At 41.4% G+C, this 23,341-nt stretch overlaps 2 non-coding genes across 2 annotated transcripts; one reads left to right on the plus strand and one right to left on the minus strand.

The window, feature by feature from the left end:
- Nucleotides 1-222: 222 nt before the first annotated feature.
- Nucleotides 223-330, minus strand: LOC130938619 (small nucleolar RNA R71). The gene has a single exon (XR_009069778.1). It is a non-coding gene; the product is annotated as a small nucleolar RNA R71 (small nucleolar RNA).
- Nucleotides 331-15,312: 14,982 nt separating this feature from the next.
- LOC130937259 (small nucleolar RNA R71) lies at nucleotides 15,313-15,420 on the plus strand. The gene has a single exon (XR_009068483.1). It is a non-coding gene; the product is annotated as a small nucleolar RNA R71 (small nucleolar RNA).
- The last annotated feature ends 7,921 nt before the right edge of the window (nucleotides 15,421-23,341 follow it).

Here is a 23,341-nt window from a genome sequence, read left to right on the forward strand (position 1 = left end):
ATGGAAGATCCTCATCAGTTTTTAGCTGAGTTCTTGCAAATCTGTGACACAGTCAAGACTAATGGGGTTAACCCTGAGGTCTACAGACTGATGCTATTCCCTTTTGCTGTAAGAGACAGAGCTAGAATATGGTTGGATTCTCAACCTAAAGAAAGCCTGGACTCTTGGGAAAAGCTAGTCAATGCCTTCTTGGCAAAGTTCTTTCCACCACAAAGATGGAGTAAGCTTAGAGTGGAAGTCCAAACCTTCAGACAGAAGGATGGAGAATCCCTCTATGAAGCTTGGGAAAGATACAAACAGTTAATCAGAGGATGTCCCTCAGACATGCTTTCTGAATGGAGCATCATAGGTATTTTCTATGATGGTCTCTCTGAACTATCCAAGATGTCTTTGGATAGCTCGGCTGGAGGATCTCTTCATCTGAAGAAGACGCCTGCAGAAGCTCAAGAATTGATTGAAATGGTTGCAAATAACCAATTCATGTACACTTCTGAAAGGAATCCTGTAAACAATGGGACTAGTCAGAAGAAAGGAGTTCTTGAGATTGACACTCTGAATGCCATATTGGCTCAGAACAAGATATTGACTCAACAAGTCAATTTGATTTCTCAAAGTCTGTCTGGAATGCAAAATGCACCAAACAGTACTAAGGATGCTTCATCTGAAGAAGAAGCTTATGATCCTGAGAACCCTTCCATGGAAGAGGTGAATTACCTAGGAGTACCCTATGGAAACACCTATAATTCTTCATGGAGAAATCACCCAAATCTCTCATGGAAGAATCAAGAGAGACCTCAACAAGGTTTCAATAATAATGGTGGAAGAAACAGGTTTAACAATGGTAAACCTTTTCCATCATCTTCTCAGCAACAGACAGAGAGTTCTAAGCAGAATACTTCTGACTTAGCAACAATGGTCTCTGATCTAATAAAGACCACTCAAAGTTTCATGAATGAAACAAGGTCCTCCATCAGAAATTTGGAAGGACAAGTGGGTCAGCTGAGCAAGAAAGTTACTAAACTCCCTCCTAGCACTCTCCCAAGTAATACAGAAGAAAATCCAAAAGGAGAGTGCAAAGCCATAGACATGGCCGAATATGGAGAGGAAAGAAAGGAGGAGGACGCCACTGAAGAAGACCTCAGTGGGCGTGTACCAATCTCCTCTGAGTTCCTCAATGAGGAACAATGGGAATCTGAGGCTCAAAATGAGACCATAGAGATTCCATTGGACTTACTTCTGCCATTCATGAGCTCTGATGAGTATTCTTCCTCTGAAGAGGATGAGTATGTCACTGAAGAGCAAGTTGCTAAATACCTTGGAGCAATCATGAAACTGAATGACAAGTTATTTGGAAATGAGACTTGGGAGGATGAACCACCCTTGCTCACCAAAGAACTGAATGACTTGTCTAGGCAGAAACTGCCTCAAAAGAGGCAAGATCCTGGGAAGTTTTCTATACCTTGTACCATAGGCACCATGACCTTCAAGAAGGCCTTGTGTGACTTGGGGTCAAGTGTAAACCTCATGCCCCTCTCTGTAATGGAGAAATTAGGGATCTTTGAGGTGCAAGCTGCAAAAATCTCACTAGAGATGGCAGACAATTCAAGAAAACAAGCTCATGGACTTGTAGAGAATGTTTTGGTGAAGATTGAAGACAATTACATCCCTACTGACTTCATAGTCCTAGAGACTGGGAAGTGCATGGATGAATCCATCATCCTTGGCAGACCCTTCCTAGCCACAGCAAAGGCTGTGATTGATGTTGATGGAGGTGAACTGATCATTCAAGTGAATGAAGAATCCTATGTGTTTAAGGCTCAAGGATATCCCTCTGTCACCATGGAGGGGAAGCTTGAAGAGCTTCCCTCAAATCAGAGACAAATAGAGCCCCCACAGTCAAACTCTAAGTTTGGTGTTGGGAGGCCACAACCAAACTCTAAGTTTGGTGTTGAACCCCCACATTCAAACTCTAAGTTTGGTGTTGGGAGGTTTCAACATTGCTCTGATCATTTGTGAGGCTCCATGAGAGTCCTCTGTCAAGCTAATGACATTAAAGAAGCGCTTGTTGGGAGGCAACCCAATGTTTTATAATTAATTATTTTCTTTTGTTATTTTATCTTTTTTGTAGGTTGATGATCATAAGAAGTCACAAAAACAATGAAAAAAGCAAAAACAAAATGAAAAACAGGAAGAAAAACAGCACACCCTGGAGAAGAAGAAGCTGGCGTTCAAACGCCAGTAATGCTAGCTGTTGGGCGTTTAACGCCCAGTCTGGCACCATTCTGGGCGTTTAACGCCAGAAAGGGGCACCAGACTGGCGTTAAACGCCAGTAAAGGGCAACAACCTGGCGTTAAACGCCAGGAATGGGCACCAGCCCGGCGTTTAACGCCAGAAATAGCTCAAAACGTGATTTTGAGCAACATTTGGTGCAGGGATGACTTTTCCTTGACACCTAAGGATCTGTGGACCCCACAGGATCCCCACAAACCCCTCACCTATCAAATCCCATCTCTCTCTTCACCACTCACCTCCATAAAACCCCACTTACCTCACCATCCAAATTCAAACCACTACTTCTTCCCCTTTTGGCCTAACCACAAAGCCATCTCCCTCTCCTCCATTTCTTCTTCTTCTACTCTCTTCTTTCTTCTTTTGCTCGAGGACGAGCAAACCTTTTAAGTTTGGTGTGGTAAAAGCATTGCTTTTTGTTTTTCCATAACCATTTATGGCATCCAAAGCCGGTTCAACTGAGAAGGCATGACCTCAAGCCCATCACTAAGAAGAAGATGGAGCAAACAAGAGACCCCTCTCATCAAGAAATCCCTGAGATACCTCAAGGGATGCACTTTCCTCCACAAGACTACTGGGAGCAAATTAACACCTCCCTAGGAAAATTAAGTTCCAACATGGGACAACTAAGGGTGGAGCACCAAGAACATGCCATCCTCCTCCATGAAATTGGAGAAGATCAAAGGATCATGAGAGAGGAGCAACAAAGACAAGGAAGAGACATTGAGGAGCTCAAGCACTCCATAGGATCTTCAAGAGAAAGAAAGAGCCGCCATCACTAAGGTGGACCCGTTCTTTAATCTCCTTGTTCTTTATTTTTTTGTTTTTCGAATTTTAGTGCTTTATGTTTATCCATGTTTGTGTCTTATGATCATTAGTGTCTTAGTGTCTATGCCTTAAAGCTATGAATATGAATCCATCACCTCTCTTAAAAGAAAACTGTTTTTATCACAAAAGAACAAGAAGTACAGGATTTCAAATTCATCTTTAAAACTAGCTTAATTAGTTTGATGTGGTGGCAATGCTTTTGTTTTCTGAATGTATGCTTGAACAGTGCATATGTCTTTTGAATTTGTGGTTCATGAATGTTAAAATTGTTGGCTCTTGAAAGAATGATGAAAAAGGAGACATGTTACTGAGGATCTGAAAAATCATAAAAATGATTCTTGAAGCAAGAAAAAGCAGTGAATACAAAAAAAAAAAAGAGAGAGAAAAAGAAAAACGAAAAAAGGGAGAAAGAGAAAAAGAAAGAAAAAGAAAGAAATAAAGTTGTGATCCAAGGCAAAAAGAGTGTGCTTAAGAACCCTGGACACCTCTAATTGGGGACTTTAGCAAAGCTGAGTCACAATCTGAAAAGGTTCACCCAATTATGTGTCTGTGGCATGTATGTATCCGGTGGTAATACTGGAAGACAAAGTGCTTTGGGCCACAGCCAAGACTCAATAAGTAGCTGTGTTCAAGAATCATCATACTTAACTAGGAGAATCAATAACACTATCTGGATTCTGAGTTCCTAAAGAAGCCAATCATTCTGAACCTCAGAGGATAAAGTGAGATGCCAAAACTGTTTGGAGGCAAAAAGCTACTAGTCCCGCTCATCTAATTTGGAGCTATGTTTCATTGATAATTTGGAGTCTATAGTATATTCTCTTCTTTTTATCCTATTTGATTTTCAGTTGCTTGGGGACAAGCAACAATTTAAGTTTGGTGTTGTGATGAGCGGATAATTTGTACGCTTTTTGGCATTGTTTTTAGTATGTTTTTAGTAGTTTTTAGTTTAGTTTTTATTATATTTTTATTAGTTTTTAATTAAAATTCACTTTTCTGGACTTTACTATGAGTTTGTGTGTTTTTCTGTGATTTCAGGTATTTTCTGGCTGAAATTGAGGGACCTGAGCAAAAATCTGATTCAGAGACTGAAAAGGACTGCAGATGCTGTTGGATTCTGACCTCCCTGCACTCGAAGTGGATTTTCTGGAGCTACAGAAGCCCAATTGACGCGCTCTCAACGGCGTTGGAAAGTAGACATCCTGGGCTTTCCAGCAATATATAATAGTCCATACTTTGCCCAAGATTTGATGGCCCAAACCGGCGTTCAAAGTCACCCTCAAAATTCCCAGCGTTAAACGCCGGAACTGGCACCTAATCGGGAGTTAAACGCCCAAACTGGCATAAAAGCTGGAGTTAAACGCCAGGAAGAGTCTCTACACGAAAAATGCTTCATTGCTCAGCCCAAGCACACACCAAGTGGGCCCAGAAGTGGATTTTTATGTCATTTACTCATCTATGTACTAGTTTTCTATAAGTAGGACCTTTTACTATTGTATAGAGATCATCTAGGAATCTTCGGACATCTAGTTCTTAGATCAGATCTTGGTTCTTCTGGTTCCCTCTTTGGGGCCGAAACCAATGATCACTTTTGTTCTTATGTATTTTCAACGGTGGAGTTTCTACACACCATAGATTAAGGTGTGGAGCTCTGCTGTACCTCGAGTATTAATGCAATTACTATTGTTCTTCCATTCAATTCCGCTTGTTCTTTATCCAAGATATCACTTGTTCTTCAACATGATGAAGGTGATGATTGACGCTCATCATCATTCTCACCTAAGAACAAGGTGACTGACAACCATTCTTGTTCTACAAGCATCCGAGGCTTAGTGAATATCTCTTGGATTCTTCGGAATCTTCGTGGTATAGGCAGGACCTGATGGCGGCATTCAAGAGAATCCGGAAGGTCTAAACCTTGTCTGTGGTATTCTGAGTAGGATTCAATGATTGAATGACTGTGACGTGCTTCAAACCTGTAACCTACTGGGCGTTAGTGACAGACGCAAAAGAGTTATTCTATTCCGGTAGGGGAGGGAACCAAACCGGTGATTGGCAGCACTGTGACAGAGTGTGTGCATTAGCTTTCACTGCGCGGATGGGAGGTAGCTGCTGACAACAGTGAAACCTTACACGAGCTTGCCATGGAAAGGAGTAAGAAGGATTGGATGAAGACAGTAGAAAAGCAGAGAGACGGAAGGGAAGGCATCTTCATACACTTGTCTGAAGCTCTTACACCAATGATATACATAAGTATCACTATCCTTATCTTTTATGTTATTTTCGTTCATCACCATATATATTTGAGTTTGCCTGACTAAGATTTACAAGATGACCATAGCTTGCTTCAATACTAACAATCTCCGTGGGATCGACCCTTACTCACGTAAGGTTTATTACTTGGACGACCCAGTGCACTTGCTGGTTAGTTGTGCGAAGTTGTGTAATGCCATGGTATTGAGCCACCAAGTTCTTGGAGCCATTACCGGGGATTATTTGAGTTGTGAAAAAGTAGTGATCACAATTTCGCGCACCACATCCACTCATAATTTCTATGACCGTCCCAACCAAGGGTACAATCAAGGTGGAAACAATAACCATGGATGGCAGGACAATTATAACCAGAATTGGAGGGACAACAATAACAGAGGAGGCAGAGATAATCAGGGAAATCAGAGGTGGAATAATAACAACAACAGGCAGCAGAATCAACCTTACAGAGCACCTCACCTGAGGCAAAACCAAGGACCACAGAATAATCAACAGCAGACCTCTCAATTTAATCATTCTTCTTCATCTCATAATGAAGAGTTACTACAATCTTTTGAACGAAGACAGCAGACCATGGAAAACAATATCATGAATAGTATTAATGCCAGTTTGAATGGTCTGACCTCTACTTTGCAAGCTCTTGTCTCACAGATCGGAGCTTCACAAAATTCCAGTAACCAACCTTCAAGTTCCACTGGAATCCCCTCTCAACCATTACCCAATCCAAAGGAAGGCATTAATGCCATCACCCTGAGGTCCGGAACCACACTGCAGGAGAGGAACCAGGAGGAGCCAAGCTCACCAGAACACGCCTCAGCTGAAGAGGTGGTAGAAATAGAAGATGTTGAAGAAAAATAGGACATACAGGACATAGCTGAAGAAGAAATAGCTCAACCACAAGAGGAAGCACCAAAAGGCGCAGACACTACAGACAACACTACTCCTATTCCATTTCCACAACTTGCAAGGAAGCCCAGGAAGCAGCTGGAACCCGATCCTAAAATGGTAGAAATATTCAAAAAGGTCGATGTAACTGTTCCTCTTTTTGATGTTATTCAGCAAGTACCTAAATATGCAAAGTTTCTAAAAGATTTATGTATCCATAAAGACAAAATTAATGAATTATAAACTATTCCTTTAGGTAGTTCTATATCTGCTTTAATGGGAGGATTACCTGAAAAATGTAGTGATCCATGTCCTTGTATAGTTAGCTGTACTATTGGTGGTGTAGTAATTTATGATTGCATGTGTGATTTAGGAGCATGTGTCAGTATAATGCCTTTGTCTATATATGATATTTTGAGGCTCCCTCCCTTAAAAAGGTCGACAGCTCGTTTTGTGTTAGCAGATAAAAGCATTATTACAGTTGCTGAAGATGTTCTGGTGAATATTAAAGGGCTTACATTTCCCACTGATTTTTATATTTTGGAGATGCCCCAAAATGATTCAGATAAGCCATCATCAATCCTACTTGGAAGACCATTCCTGAAGACGTCAAAATTCAAATTGGATGCTTTTTCAGGAACATACTCCTTTGAAATAGATGGCCACATTGTGATCTTCAATCTGAATAGAGTCATTAATAACCCTCCAGAAGATCGCTCTATCTTCCAGTATGATGTCATAGATGAAAGTGTAGCTGAAGTTCACAAGGAAGAGTTAGAAGAGATACACACTGGACAAGGTCCAAGTGTGGGGACCCTCTTAACTGACAATATGGGCACTTCATCATTTTCACAAGCTCCAGATAATCCAGAACCTGCCCATGAACAGAAGTTAGAATTGAAACCCCTCCCTCCACATCTCAAATATGCTTATCTTGGAGATGAGCAGAAGTTTCCAGTTAATATTGCAAGAGAACTTACTTCTCAACAAGAAGAGCAGTTACTTGATGTGCTGAGGAAGCATAAGAGGGCAATTGGGTGGAGTTTGGCAGACATAGTAGGAATCAACCCTCAAGTATGTGAGCACTGAATATTTTTAGAAGAGGGAGCAAGACCTGTCTGTCAACCCCAAAGAAGATTGAATCCCACCATCTTGAAAGTTGTCAAAAAGGAAGTGACCAGACTATTGGAAGCAGGTATCATATATCCCATTTCAGACAGTGAATGGGTAAGCCCAGTACAAGTGGTGCCCAAGAAGTCTGGAGTCACTACAGTGAATAATGAGCATGGAGAGCTCATAGCAACTAGATTTCAGAATGCTTGGAGAGTCTGCATTGATTACAGGCGTCTCAACCAAGCTACCCGTAAGGATCACTACCCACTTCCATTCATTGATCAAATACTGGATCGCCTGTCAGGTAAATCACATTATTGCTTTTTAGATGGTTACACAGGTTATTTCCAGATTCATATAGCCCCTGAGGATCAGGAAAAGACCACTTTTACATGTCCTTTCGGAACGTATGCTTATAAGAGAATGCCCTTTGGCTTATGCAATGCACCAGCTACTTTCCAAAGGTGCATGATGAGTCTTTTCTCTGACCTTATTGAAGATTGTATGGAAGTTTTTATGGACGATTTTAGCGTTTATGGTGATTCTTTTAGCCTTTGTTTAGATGGATTATCTAGAGTATTAGATAGATGTGTTAATACAAACCTTGTATTAAATTTTAAAAAATGTCACTTTATGGTAAAACAAGGGATTGTATTAGGACATGTGGTATCTAATAATGGTATTACTGTAGACCCAGCAAAGGTAAATATTATTTCTAGTTTACCTTACCCCTCTTCTGTGAGGGAAGTCCGTTCGTTCCTTGGCCATGCAGGTTTTTACAGGAGATTTATCAAGGACTTTAGTAAGGTAGCACTTCCCTTATCCAGATTACTGCAGAAGGATATTGAGTTTGAGTTCAGTGATGATTGCAAACAAGCGTTTGATAAGCTGAAGACTGCTCTGACTCAAGCTCCAATTGTGAGAGGACTAGACTGGAGCCAGCCGTTTGAAATCATGTGCGATGCTTCCGACCATGCAGTAGGAGCAGCGCTGGCTCAGCGTGAAGGTAAGGATCCTTTTGTTATTGCGTATGCGTCTAAGACTTTAGACACTGCCCAGTCCAATTATAGTACTACTGAGAAAGAGCTTCCTGCTATTGTTTTTGCTCTGGATAAATTCCAAGCTTATTTACTTGGTACTAGAGTAGTAGTGTATTCGGACCATGCAGCTTTAAAGTATCTATTAGCTAAAAAAGAGTTCAAACCAAGACTTATACGTTGGATACTGCTGTTACAAGAATTTGATTTAGAAATAAAGGATAGAAGTGGTAATCAGAATTTAGTGGCAGACCATTTGAATCGCCTTGAGCATATTAAGGATGATTCTACTCCTATAGATGATAATTTTCCTTTTGATAACCTACAAGCAGTATCTGCGGTAGTCTCTTGGTATGCACCTGTTGCTAATTATTTGGTTAGCCGCACATTTCCTCCAAATTTTTCTAAGCATCAAAGAGACAAGCTGAAAAGTGAGTCTAAATATTATATATGGGATGACCCATATTTATGGAGATATGGTGCTGACCAAGTAATTAGACGCTGTGTGCCTCAATCAGAATTTCAGTCTATCTTAGAGGCCTGTGGTGCACGAAATTGTGATCACTACTTTTCAAAACACAAACAATCCCTAGTAATGGCTCCAAAGACTTGGTGCTCAATACCATGGCATAAACACAACTTCGCACAACTAACCAGCAAGTGCACTGGGTCGTCCAAGTAATAAACCTTACGCGAGTAAGGGTCGATCCCACGGAGATTGGTGGTATGAAGCAAGCTATGGTCACCTTGTAAATCTCAGTCAGCCAGACTCAATTGGGTATAGTGATAAACGAATAAAGCATAAAGATAAAGATAGAGATACTTATGTATATCATTGGTTAGAGCTTCAGATAAGCGTATGAAGATGCCTTCCCTTCCGTCTCTCTGCTTTCCTACTGTCTTCATCCAATCCTTCCTACTCCTTTCCATGGCAAGCTTGTGTAGGGTTTCACCGTTGTCAGTGGCTACCTCCCATCCTCTCATTGGAAATACGTCCCTGATGCTCTGTCACAGCATAGGCTATCCATCTGTCGGTTCTCGGTCCGGCCGGAATAGAATCCAGTGATTCTTTTGCGTCTGTCACTAACGCCCCGCCTTTCGGAGTTTGAAGCACGTCACAGTCATTCAATCATGGAATCCTACTCAGAATACCACAGACAAGGTTAGACCTTCCAGATTCTCTTGAATGCCGCCATCAGTTCTTGCCTATACCACGAAGACTCTGATCTCACGGAATGGCTGGCTCATTTGTCAGGCGAGCACTCGGTTGTCAGGCGAGCACTCGGTTGTCAGGCGATCAACCATGCATCATGCAATCAGAAATCCAAGAGATATTCACTAAGCCTCGAATGCTTGTAGAACAAGAATGGTTGTCAGTCACCTTGTTCATAGGTGAGAATGATGATGAGTGTCAATCATCACCTTCATCAAGTTGAAGAACAAGTGATATCTTGGACAAAGAACAAGCGGAATTGAATAGAAGAACAATAGTAATTGCATTAATACTCGAGGTGCAGCAGAGCTCCACACCTTAATCTATGGTGTGTAGAAACTCCACCGTTGAAAATACATAAGAACAAGGTCTAGGCATGGCCGTGAGGCCAGCCTCCCAAATGAGGGTTCAATCATCAAAACATGATCAAAAGATGAAAATACACTAGTAAAAGGTCCTATATATAGAAAACTAGTAGCCTAGGGTGTACAGAAATAAGTAAATGACATAGAAATCCACTTTCGGGCCCACTTGGTGTGTGCTTGGGCTGGGCAATGAAGCATTTTTGTGTAGAGACTCTCCTTGGAGTTAAACGCCAGCTTTTATGCCAGTTTGGGCGTTTAACTCCCATTTAGGTGCCAGTTCCGGCGTTTAACGCTGGAATTTCTTGAGGTGACTTTGAACGCCGGTTTGGGCCATCAAATCTTGGGCAAAGTATGGACTATTATATATTGCTGGAAATCCCAGGATGTCTACTTTCCAACGCCGTTGAGAGCGCGCCAATTGGGCTTCTGTAGCTCCAGAAAATCCACTTCGAGTGCAGGGAGGTCAGAATCCAACAGCATCTGCAGTCCTTTTGAGTCTCTGGATCAGATTTTTGCTCAGATCCCTCAATTTCAGCCAGAAAATACCTGAAATCACAGAAAAACACACAAACTCATAGTGAAGTCCAGAAAAGTGAATTTTAATTAAAAACTAATAAAAATATACTAAAAACTAACTAGATCATACTAAAAACATACTAAAAACAATGCCAAAAAGCATACAAATTATCCGCTCATCACAACACCAAACTTAAATTGTTGCTTGTCCCCAAGCAACTGAAGATCAAATAAGATAAAAAGAAGAGAATATGCAATGAACTCCAAAAACATCTATGAAGATCAGTATTAATTAGATGAGCGGGGCTTTTAGCTTTTTGCCTCTGAACAGTTTTGGCATCTCACTCTATCCTTTGAAATTCAGAATGATTGGCTTCTTTAGGAACTCAGAATCCAGATAGTGTTATTGATTCTCCTAGTTAAGTATAATGATTCTTGAACACAGCTACTTATTGAGTCTTGGCCGTGGCCCAAAGCACTCTGTCTTCCAGTATTACCACCGGATACATACATGCCACAGACACATAATTGGGTGAACCTTTTCAGATTGTGACTCAGCTTTGCTAAAGTCCCCAACTAGAGGTGTCCAGGGTTCTTAAGCACACTCTTATTGCCTTGGATCACAACTCTTTTTTCTTTTTTCTTTCTTTTTCTATATTTTTTTTCGGTTTTTTTTTTTTTTTGCTTCTCTTTTTTTTTGTATTCACTGCTTTTTCTTGCTTCAAGAATCATTTTTATGATTTTTCAGATCCTCAGTAACATGTCTCCTTTTTCATCATTCTTTCAAGAGCCAACAACTTTAACATTCATGAACCACAAATTCAAAAGACATATGCACTGTTTAAGCATACATTCAGAGAACAAAAGTGTTGCCACCACATCAAAATAATTAAACTGTTATAAAATTCAAAATTCATGCAATTCTTTTCCTTTTCAATTAAGCACGTTTTTATTTAAGAAAGGTGATGGATTCATAGGACATTCATAACTTTAAGGCATAAACACTAAGACACTAATGATCATAAGACACAAACATGGATAAACATAAGCACTAAAATTCGAAAAACAGAAGAATAAAGAACAAGGAAATCAAGGAACGGGTCCACCTTAGTGATGGCGGCTCTTCCTTCCTCTTGAAGGTCCTATGGAGTGCTTGAGCTCCTCAATGTCTCTTCCTTGCCTTTGTTGCTCCTCTCTCATGATTCTTTGATCTTCTCTAATTTCATGGAGGAGAATGGAGTGTTCTTGGTGCTCCACCCTTAGTTGTCCCATGTTGGAACTCAATTCTCCTAGGGAGGTGTTTAGTTGCTCCCAATAGTTTTGTGGAGGAAAGTGCATCCCTTGAGGCATCTCAGGGATCTCATGATGAGAGGGGTCTCTTGTATGCTCCATCCTTTTCTTGGTAATGGGCTTATCCTCATCAATGGTGATGTCTCCCTCTATGTCAACTCCAACTGAATAACAGAGGTGACAAATGAGGTGAGGAAAGGCTAACCTTGCTAAGGTGGAAGTCTTGTCCGCCACTTTGTAGAGTTCTTGGGCTATGACCTCATGAACTTCCACTTCTTCTCCAATCATGATGCTATGGATCATGATGGCCCGGTCTAAAGTAACTTCGGACCGGTTGCTAGTGGGAATGATTGAGCGTTGGATAAACTCCAACCATCCTCTAGCCACGGGTTTGAGGTCATGCCTTCTCAATTGAACCGGCTTGCCTCTTGAATCTCTCTTCCATTGTGCGCCCTCTTCACATATGATTGTGAGGACTTGGTCCAACCTTTGATCAAAGTTGACCCTTCTTGTGTAAGGATGTTCATCTCCTTGCATCATAGGCAAGTTGAACGCCACCCTCACACTTTCCGGACTAAAATCCAAGTATTTCCCCCGAACCATAGTAAGATAATTCTTTGGATCCGGGTTCACACTTTGATCATGGTTCTTGGTGATCCATGCATTGGCATAGAACTCTTGAACCATCAAGATTCCAATTTGTTGAATGGGGTTGGTAAGTACTTTCCAACCTCTTCTTTGGATCTCATGGCGGATCTCCGGATATTCACCCTTTTTGAGTGAAAAGGGGACCTCGGGGATCACCTTCTTCAAGGCCACAACTTCATAAAAGTGGTCTGGATGCACCCTTGAGATGAACCTATCCATCTCCCATGACTCGGAGGTGGAAGCTTTTGCCTTCCCTTTCCTCTTTCTAGAGGTTTCTCCGGCCTTGGATGCCATAAATGGTTATGGAAAAACGAAAAAGCAACGCTTTTACCACACCAAACTTAAAGGTTTGCTCGTCCTCGAGCAAAAGAAGAAAGAAGAGAGGAGAAGAAGAAGAAATGAAGAAGGAGGGAATGGCTTAGTGTATTCGGCCAAGGAGGGGGAGAAGTGGTTTTTTGGTTGTGTGAAAATAAAGGAGTGAAGAAGGGTATTTATAGGAGAGAGGGGAGATGGGGTTCGGCCATATTGTTTGGGTTTGGGAGGGAAAGTGGTTTGAATTTGAAGGGTGAGGTTGGTGGGGTTTATGAAGGATGGATGTGAGTGGTGAAGAGAAAGATGGGATTTGATAGGTGAAGGGTTTTTGGGGAAGAGGTGTTGAGGTGATTGGTGAATGGGGGAAGAAGAGAGAGAGTGGTGGTGGGGTCCTGTGGGGTCCACAGATCCTGTGGTGTCAAGGAAAAGTCATCCCTGCACCAAATGTTGCTCAAAATCACGTTTTGAGCCATTTCTGGCGTTAAACGCCGGGCTGGTGCCCATTCCTGGCGTTTAACGCCAGGTTCTTGCCCTTTTCTGGCGTTTAACGCCAGTCTGGTGCCCCTTTCTGGCGTTAAACGCCCAGAATGGTGCCAGACTGGGCGTTAAACGCCCAACTGCTAGGTTTACTGGCGTTTGAACGCCAGCAACATCTTCCTCCAGGGTGTGCTGTTTTTCTTCCTGTTTTTCATTTTGTTTTTGCTTTTTCAATGGATTTTGTGACTTCTTATGATCATCAACCTAAAAAAAAAACATAAAATAACAAAGAGAAATATATAAAATATAATCATTGGGTTGCCTCCCAACAAGCGCTTCTTTAATGTTAGTAGCTTGACAGAGGGCTCTCATGGAGCCTCACAGATACTCAGAGCAATGTTGGAACCTCCCAACACCAAACTTGGAGTTTGAATGTGGGGGTTCAACACCAAACTTAGAGTTTGGTTGTGGCCTCCCAACACCAAACTTAGAGTTTGACTGTGGGGGCTCTTCTTGACTCTGATTTGAGAGAAGCTCTTCATGCTTCATCTCTATGGTGACAGAGGGGTATCCTTGAGCCTTAAACACAAAGGATTCTTCATTCACTTGAATGATCAGTTCACCTCCATCAACATCAATTACAGCCTTTGCTGTGGCTAGGAAGGGTCTGCCAAGGATGATGGTTTCATCCATGCACTTCGCAGTCTCTAGGACTATGAAATCAGTAGGGATGTAATGGTCTTCAATCTTAACCAAAACATTCTCTACAAGTCCATAAGATTGTTTTCTTGAGTTGTCTGCCATCTCTAGTGAGATTTTTGCAGCTTGTACCTCAAAGATCCTTAGCTTCTCCATTACTGAGAGAGGCATGAGGTTTACACTTGACCCTAAGTCACACAGAGCCTTCTTGAAGGTCATGGTGCCTATGGTACAAGGTATGAAAAACTTCCCAGGGTCTTGTCTCTTTTGAGGTAATTTCTGCCTAGACAAGTCATCCAGTTCTTTGGTGAGCAAAGGAGGTTCATTCTTCCAAGTCTCATTTCCAAATAACTTGTCATTTAGCTTCATGATTGCTCCAAGGTATTTAGCAACTTGCTCTTCAGTGACATACTCATCCTCTTCAGAGGAAGAATACTCATCAGAGCTCATGAAAGGCAGAAGTAAGTCCAATGGAATCTCTATGGTCTCATTTTGAGTCCCAGATTCCCATGGTTCCTCATTGGGGAACTCATTGGAGGCTAGTGCACGCCCATTGAGGTCTTCCTCAGTGGCGTTCACTTCCTCCCCTTCCTCTCCAAATTCGGCCATGTTTAGGGCTTTGCACTCTCCTTTTGGATTTTCTTCTGTGTTGCTTGGGAGAGTACTTGGAGGGAGTTCAGTAACTTTCTTGCTCAGCTGTCCCACTTGTCCTTCCAAATTCCGAATGGAGGACCTTGTTTCAGTCATGAAACTTTGAGTGGTTTTGATTAGATCAGAGACCATGGTTGCTAAGTCAGAGGGGTTCTGCTTAGAATTCTCTGTCTGTTGCTGAGAAGATGATGGAAAAGGCTTGCCATTGCTAAACCTGTTTCTTCCACCATTGTTGTTGTTGAAACCTTGTTGAGGTCTCTCTTGATTCTTCCATGAGAAATTTGGGTGATTTCTCCATGAAGAATTATAGGTGTTACCATAGGGTTCTCCTAGGTAATTCACCTCTTCTATTGAAGGGTTCTCAGGATCATAAGCTTCTTCCTCAGATGAAGCCTCCTTAGTATTGCCAGGTGCATTTTGCATTCCAGACAGACTTTGAGAAATCAAATTGACTTGTTGAGTCAATATTTTATTCTGAGCCAAAATGGCGTTCAGAGTGTCAATCTCAAGAACTCCTTTCTTCTGACTAGTCCCATTGTTCACAGGATTCCTTTCAGAAGTGTACATGAATTGGTTATTTGCAACCATTTCAATGAGCTCTTGAGCTTCTGTAGGCGTCTTCTTCAGATGAAGAGATCCTCCAGCAGAGCTATCCAAGGACATCTTGGATAGTTCAGAGAGACCATCATAGAAAATACCTATGATGCTCCATTCAGAAAGCATGTCAGAAGGACATTTTCTGATTAATTGTTTGTATCTTTCCCAAGCTTCATAGAGGGATTCTCCATCCTTCTGTCTGAAGGTTTGGACTTCCACTCTAAGCTTACTCCATCTTTGTGGTGGAAAGAACTTTGCCAAGAAGGCATTGACTAGCTTTTCCCAAGAGTCCAGGCTTTCTTTAGGTTGAGAGTCCAACCATATTCTAGCTCTGTCTCTTACAGCAAAAGGGAATAGCATCAGTCTATAGACCTCAGGGTCAACCCCATTAGTCTTGACTGTGTCACAGATTTGCAAGAATTCAGCTAAGAACTGATGAGGATCTTCCATTGGAAGTCCATGGAACTTGCAATTCTGTTGCATTAGAGAAACTAATTGAGGCTTAAGCTCAAAGTTGTTTGCTCCAATGGCAGGGATAGAGATGCTTCTCCCATAGAAGTCGGGAGTAGGTGCAGTAAAGTCACCCAGCACCTTCCTTGCATTGTTTGCATTATTGTTGTTTTCGGCTGCCATGTCTTCTTCTTCTTTGAAGAATTCGGTCAGGTCCTCTAAAGAGAGTTGTGCTTTGGCTTCTCTTAGCTTTCTCTTCAAGGTCCTTTCGGGTTCAGGGTCAGCTTCAACAAGAATGCCTTTGTCTCTGCTTCTGCTCATATGAAAGAGAAGAGAACAAGAAAATGTGGAATCCTCTATGTCACAGTATAGAGATTCCTTGAGGTGTCAGAGGAAAAGAGAAATAGAAAGAAGAAGGAGAAGAAGAATTCGAACTTTAATTAGATAAGGTTCGAATTGTGCATTGAGAAGAAGTGGTACTCCATAAATAGAAGGATGTGGGAAGGAGGGAAGTAATTTTTCGAAAATTAATTAAAATATTTTGAAAACATTTTTGAAAAACACTAATTGATTTTCGAAAACAAAAGTGGAAAAGAAATCAAGTGATTTTTGAAAAAGGATTTGAAATTAGAAGTTAAAAGATTTGATTGAAAACTTATTTTGAAAAAGATATAATTAGGAAGATATGATTGGTTTTAAAAATTGTGATTGAGAAGATATGATTTGAAAAACATTTTAAAAAAATTTGATTTGAAAACAATTTTAAAAAGATTTGATTTTAAAAATTAATGACTTGCCTAACAAGAAAAGATATGATTCAAACATTAAACCTTTCTCAACAGAAAAGGTAACAAATTTGAGATGTTCAATCAAATCATTAATTGTTAGTAAGTATCTTTGAAAAAGGAAAGAAATTGATTTTGAAAACATTTGATTGATAAGATTTGATTTGAAAAAGATTTGATTTTGAAAAACTTTGAAAACTTGAAAAAAAAAATTGATTTGAAAAACAAAATCTTCCCCCTAGCACCATCCTGGCGTTAAACGCCCAGAATGGTATCCATTCTGGCGTTTAACGCCCAAAATGCACCCTTTTTGGGCGTTAAACGCCCAACCAGGTACCCTGGCTGGCGTTTAAACGCCAGTCTGCCTTCTTCACTGGGCATTTTCGAATGCTCAGCTTTTTCTGTATAATTTCTCTGCAGTATGTTCTGAATCTTCAATTCTCTGTATTATTGACTTGAAAAGACACAAATAAAAAATATTTTTGGATTTTTTTAATAATCAAAATGCAACAAGAATCAAATAACAATGCATGCAAGACACCAAACTTAGCAGTTTGTATACTATTGACACTATATGAGACACATAAACACTCAAGTCAAAAGAATTCAAAGATCAGAGTCAGAAATCATCAAGAATTACTTGAAGATCCTTAAGACACATGAATGAATGTATGCAATTGACACCAAACTTAAGATGAGACACTAGACTCAAGCAAGAAACATCAAATATTTTTGGTTTTTATGGTTTTTGTGAATTTTTTTGTGATTTTCGAAAATAAAAGTGGAAAAAGATATCAAAATTCTTAATGAGAATCCCAGGAATCAGTGCAATGCTAGTCTAAGACTCCGGTCCAGGAATTAGACATGGCTTCACAGCCAGCCAAGCTTTCAAAGAAAGCTTCGGTCCAAAACACTAGACATGGCCAAAGGCCAGCCAAGCCTTAGCAGATCACTGCTCCAAAAGCAAGATCAACAAGCTCTTGTGATGATAAGTTGAAACCTCGGTCCAATGAAATTAGACATGGCTTTACAGCCAGCCAGATTTCAGCAAATCATCATGAAACTCTAGAATTCATCTTCAAGAATTTCGAAAAAAATAAATGCCTAATCTAAGCAACAAGATGAACCGTCAGTTGTCCATACACAAGAACAATCCCCGGCAACGGCGCCAAAAACTTGGTGCACGAAATTGTGATCACTACTTTTCAAAACACAAACAATCCCTAGTAATGGCTCCAAAGACTTGGTGCTCAATACCATGGCATAAACACAACTTCGCACAACTAACCAGCAAGTGCACTGGGTCGTCCAAGTAATAAACCTTACGCGAGTAAGGGTCGATCCCACGGAGATTGGTGGTATGAAGCAAGCTATGGTCACCTTGTAAATCTCAGTCAGCCAGACTCAATTGGGTATAGTGATAAACGAATAAAGCATAAAGATAAAGATAGAGATACTTATGTATATCATTGGTTAGAGCTTCAGATAAGCGTATGAAGATGCCTTCCCTTCCGTCTCTCTGCTTTCCTACTGTCTTCATCCAATCCTTCCTACTCCTTTCCATGGCAAGCTTGTGTAGGGTTTCACCGTTGTCAGTGGCTACCTCCCATCCTCTCATTGGAAATACGTCCCTGATGCTCTGTCACAGCATAGGCTATCCATCTGTCGGTTCTCGGTCCGGCCGGAATAGAATCCAGTGATTCTTTTGCGTCTGTCACTAACGCCCCGCCTTTCGGAGTTTGAAGCACGTCACAGTCATTCAATCATGGAATCCTACTCAGAATACCACAGACAAGGTTAGACCTTCCGGATTCTCTTGAATGCCGCCATCAGTTCTTGCCTATACCACGAAGACTCTGATCTCACGGAATGGCTGGCTCGTTTGTCAGGCGAGCACTCGGTTGTCAGGCGATCAACCATGCATCATGCAATCAGAAATCCAAGAGATATTCACTAAGCCTCGAATGCTTGTAGAACAAGAATGGTTGTCAGTCACCTTGTTCATAGGTGAGAATGATGATGAGTGTCAATCATCACCTTCATCAAGTTGAAGAACAAGTGATATCTTGGACAAAGAACAAGCGGAATTGAATAGAAGAACAATAGTAATTGCATTAATACTCGAGGTACAGCAGAGCTCCACACCTTAATCTATGGTGTGTAGAAACTCCACCGTTGAAAATACATAAGAACAAGGTCTAGGCATGGCCGTGAGGCCAGCCTCCCAAATGAGGGTTCAATCATCAAAACATGATCAAAAGATGAAAATACACTAGTAAAAGGTCCTATATATAGAAAACTAGTAGCCTAGGGTGTACAGAAATGAGTAAATGACATAGAAATCCACTTCCGGGCCCACTTGGTGTGTTCTTGGGCTGGGCAATGAAGCATTTTCGTGTAGAGACTCTCCTTGGAGTTAAACGCCAGCTTTTATGCCAGTTTGGGCGTTTAACTCCCATTTAGGTGCCAGTTCCGGCGTTTAACGCTGGAATTTCTTGAGGTGACTTTGAACGCCGGTTTGGGCCATCAAATCTTGGGCAAAGTATGGACTATTATATATTGCTGGAAAGCCCAGGATGTCTACTTTCCAACACCGTTGAGAGCGCGCCAATTGGGCTTCTGTAGCTCCAGAAAATCCACTTCAAGTGCAGGGAGGTCAGAATCCAACAGCATCTGCAGTCCTTTTGAGTCTCTGGATCAGATTTTTGCTCAGATCCCTCAATTTCAGCCAGAAAATACCTGAAATCACAAAAAAACACACAAACTCATAGTGAAGTCCAGAAAAGTGAATTTTAATTAAAAACTAATAAAAATATACTAAAAACTAACTAGATCATACTAAAAACATACTAAAAACAATGCCAAAAAGCATACAAATTATCCGCTCATCAGCCTGTCACTCATCTGAGAGTGGAGGACATTTTGGTCCTCAAAGAACAGCTAGAAAGATCTTAGACTGTGGATTCTGGTGGCCTACTCTTTTTAGGGACGCTGCTAAATTTTGTAAATCCTGTCTCCCATGCCAGAAATTTGGTAATATATCCAAGAGGGATGAGATGCCTCAACAAATTATGCTTTTCTGTGAAATTTTTTATGTTTGGGGCATTGACTTCATGGGTCCATTTCCAAATTCTAATGGTTATTTTTATATATTGTTAGCTGTGGATTATGTTTCCAAATGGGTAGAAGCAATTCCTACCCGTACTGATGATGCTAACACTGTTGTTTCCTTTGTGAGAAACCATATTATATGTCGCTTTGGATACCACGAGCAATCGTGAGCGATCAAGGCACCCATTTCTGTAACAGGAGACTAACAGGATTAATGAAAAAGCATGGGATAATCCATAAAGTCGCAACAGCTTACCATCCCCAAATTAATGGGCAAGCCGAGGTGTCAAACAGAGAAATCAAGCGTATCTTACAAAAGATAGTAAAGCCTCATAGAAAAGACTGGAGCACCAGGCTACAAGATGCACTTTGGGCATATAGAACAGCATATAAAACACCCATTGGGATGAGTCCTTTCCGCTTGGTTTATGAAAAAGCTTGTCATCTCCCAGTTGAAGTAGAACACAGAGCCTTTTGGGCAGTTAAGGAGTGCAACATGGGAATTGATAAAGCCGGAGCTGAAAGGAAGTTGCAACTGCAAGAATTGGAGAGCCTTCGCCTAGAAGCTTATGAGAACTCAAGAATATACAAGGAGAAGATGAAGGCTGTACACGATCAAAACATCAAGAAGAAAGAGTTCCAACCTGGAGATTTAGTCCTCCTTTACAAATCTCGACTAAGGCTCATGCCAGGTAAGTTGAGATCAAGATGGGAAGGTCCATATAAAGTAGAGAAGGCAGAACCATACGGAGTTTATCACCTAAGCAATCCTTCAAGCTCTGAACTCATTAAAGTTAATGGACAATGTCTGAAGCTATACCATGGCGAGAAGAGGCAGAGAAACAAGGAGCTTGAGATCTTCCTCTTGGAAGATCCCCACATAGCAGAAGATTGAGCTAGTGGAGCGTCCAACTTAAGGACGTTAAAGCAAAGTGCTAGGTGGGAGACAACCCACCATGGTATGATCGTTCTTTTCCTTATTTTTAGTTTTTCTTATTCAATAACTCTTCTCTTTATTAGTACTTTCGTGCATTTTCATTTACATGTTTCATTTCTTAATTTAAAAAAAAAATTTTCGCTACGCGACGCGATCGCATCAGTGACGCGTCCGCGTCGCTTGGAGAGAAAGGAAAAATAAAAGAGAATAGAGAGTCACGCTGGAGCGTGGCTGGAGGCGTGCTAATGGCACATATCGACCCACGCGACCGCGTGCCCCACGCGGCCGCGTGCCCTAGGTTTTCGACGTAAAAGGGTGCACAATAAAATATTGTGCGAGAGTGGTGCTGGATTGGTACTGGAAGCACAATCCTTATCACGCGACCGCGTGCCCCACGCGGTCGTGTCCTCCATCTTCTGAAGCACACTCACGCGATCGCGTGCCCCACGCGATCGCGTCACCCCAATTTTGGCAAATAAATTAATTTGAACAGAGAGTTGTGCTAGCGCGAGTGCAGCATAACATGGGTCACGCGACCGCGTGACTGACGCGATCGCGTGCCCATACTTAACGCGCATCCACGCGAACGCGTGCCCCACGTGGCCGCGTAGCATGCGCCGCACAGCTCACCCTAAAATTGCCACATATCTTATCTTTCTCTCCTCCAAATCCTAATTTTTCTTTTCCCTCCTTATTTCTTCCTTTTCCCTTCTTCTTCCTATCTCACCTTTCACTTTCTCTCTCTCACCTCCATTCCTAAGGTTCTATTTTCTTCTTCCCTCTTCACTTTTCTATCATTCTTATTATTTTATAAGTTATTTTCTTTTTCTTTTCTTCTTCTTTTCATTATTCTTATTTTCTTTTTTCTTCTTTTTCTTTTTACATGGTGTTAGAAATTTATTTGAGTCATTATTCCTCATTATATGCTTGTGAATTGTTACAAATTGTTTGACAATTATTATTCTTATTTTTTAAAGGATTACTTGCATGTTCACTTTCATACTTTTTATATCTTATCTACCATGCATGCCATGTGTTTGTGAAAAAGCCCATATAGCATTATGCACTTTTCTACATTACTTTACTCTACCATTCAATGCTTGCTTTTCACAAATTCTCTTTCCTATTGTTTTACTTGAATTTAATTGTCAATACAAATAATTTTGGCTTGTTACAACTGATGCTTGGTCTATGCTACTCATGCCCTTTTCCGGCATGCCAATAAACACCTTGCATCCACTTATGTTTCAATGCGCTTCCTACTTTTCATTGATGGCTTTTCACATGTACTCGAGAGCATGTGTTAATGTCATTTACATTCTTTTGTACATTCATCACCACTCTTCCGTTCTCTTCCTTGCTGTATATCTATTTGAATTTAATTTACTTTATCCTCCCTTTTTCAGGATGGCCACCAAGAAAGGAAAGGAGAAAGCAAATCCTAAATCCCCAGCAAGAAGAGGAACTAAAAGAGCATTAGTGGCAGAGCCCCCTTCAACCGCAGTCAAGCCCTCAACAAAAAGAGTTAAGAGGATAATAAAGGTTGATGAAAAGGAGAAAGCCTTTCCAGCAAAGGACACTGCGCGATTTCCCAATCACTACTGTGAGCAGATGTTCCCTATCCTAGCAGAAAGGAACTATAACAATGAATACCTTCTTATCCTCCCGTCCAATATTGCTTCCTTTGTTGAGCCGTAAATTGAACGAAGACAATGGGGTTTCCTACGGAGACTGCCAAGGCAGGTCAATCTTTCTTGGGTAGTTGAGTTCTACTCCAACTTCTACATGCCAACCCTGTAGTCTGTTTATGTCCGGCAGAAGCAAGTCCCCATTACAGAAGAGGCCATTCAGCAAGCTCTGAGTCTTCCCCCTATTCCAGAAGGAATTGATGCCTTCCAAGAAGCCACACTTAAGCGCCAGAGGTACCAATTTGACTGGGACTCCGTTCTCGGAGTTATCGCACTACCTGGCAGCCGTTGGATCTACGGATACCATCGTACCCGCCCTAAGGGAATCTTGGCTTTAGCACTTACCTTGGAGGCTCGCGTCTGGGCACAGATCATGTCCCATTACGTCTTTTCGAGCACTCACAAGTCCTCCTTCACTGCGAACATGGCTGTTCTACTATGGTGCATCCTTACAGACCAACCTTTGAATCTCTCAAGCCATATCCGGAATGCTATGGGACACGTACAAATTGTGGGCAATTTACCTTTTCCCGCCTTGGTCTCAGATCTTGTCTCAGCAGCCAGAGTCGCCCACAGAGCTGGGGACACCAAAGTCGTGCTTCCACGGGATGATCAGTATGTCCCTAACGGGAAATACCTCAGACTTCAAGCAGCCACTACAAGCCTTCCTACTGCTCCAGTTGAAGATGATCCTTCTTCAACACCACAAGCACCTACAACTAATGAATTGCTCCAGCAGATAATCAAACGGTTAGATCGGCAAGAACACAAAGCTAAATTGAGAGAGCGCCGTAACAACCGACGATTCAAACACCTCAAGGAGCTACTTAGAGGAGATTGCAAAGACTCCGACACCCCGTAATCCACTTCTTTCACTAGCACAGGGAGCCATGACGATCCCGATTGTGGAAATACTGCTACCAGCCCACCCCTGTTCCTAACAGATGGCACCGAGGACGGTGCAAAGCCTTAAGTGTGGGGAGGATGGTCAGTACCTGACTTCCGGAGGTAATTTCTCTTCTCTAGCACCAATAATTAGGATATTTTAGTTAGATTTTCTTTCTTTTATAGAATAGAATAAATTGCATAGGTTAGGATAGTTGCATGCATGTTCTACTTGATTGAAAAGACAATAAGTTTCTTCTAAGACTCTATCTTTGGAACAAAAATTTCACTAA

Source organism: Arachis stenosperma, chromosome 6, assembly GCF_014773155.1.
Source record: "Arachis stenosperma cultivar V10309 chromosome 6, arast.V10309.gnm1.PFL2, whole genome shotgun sequence".
NCBI lineage: Eukaryota > Viridiplantae > Streptophyta > Magnoliopsida > Fabales > Fabaceae > Arachis > Arachis stenosperma.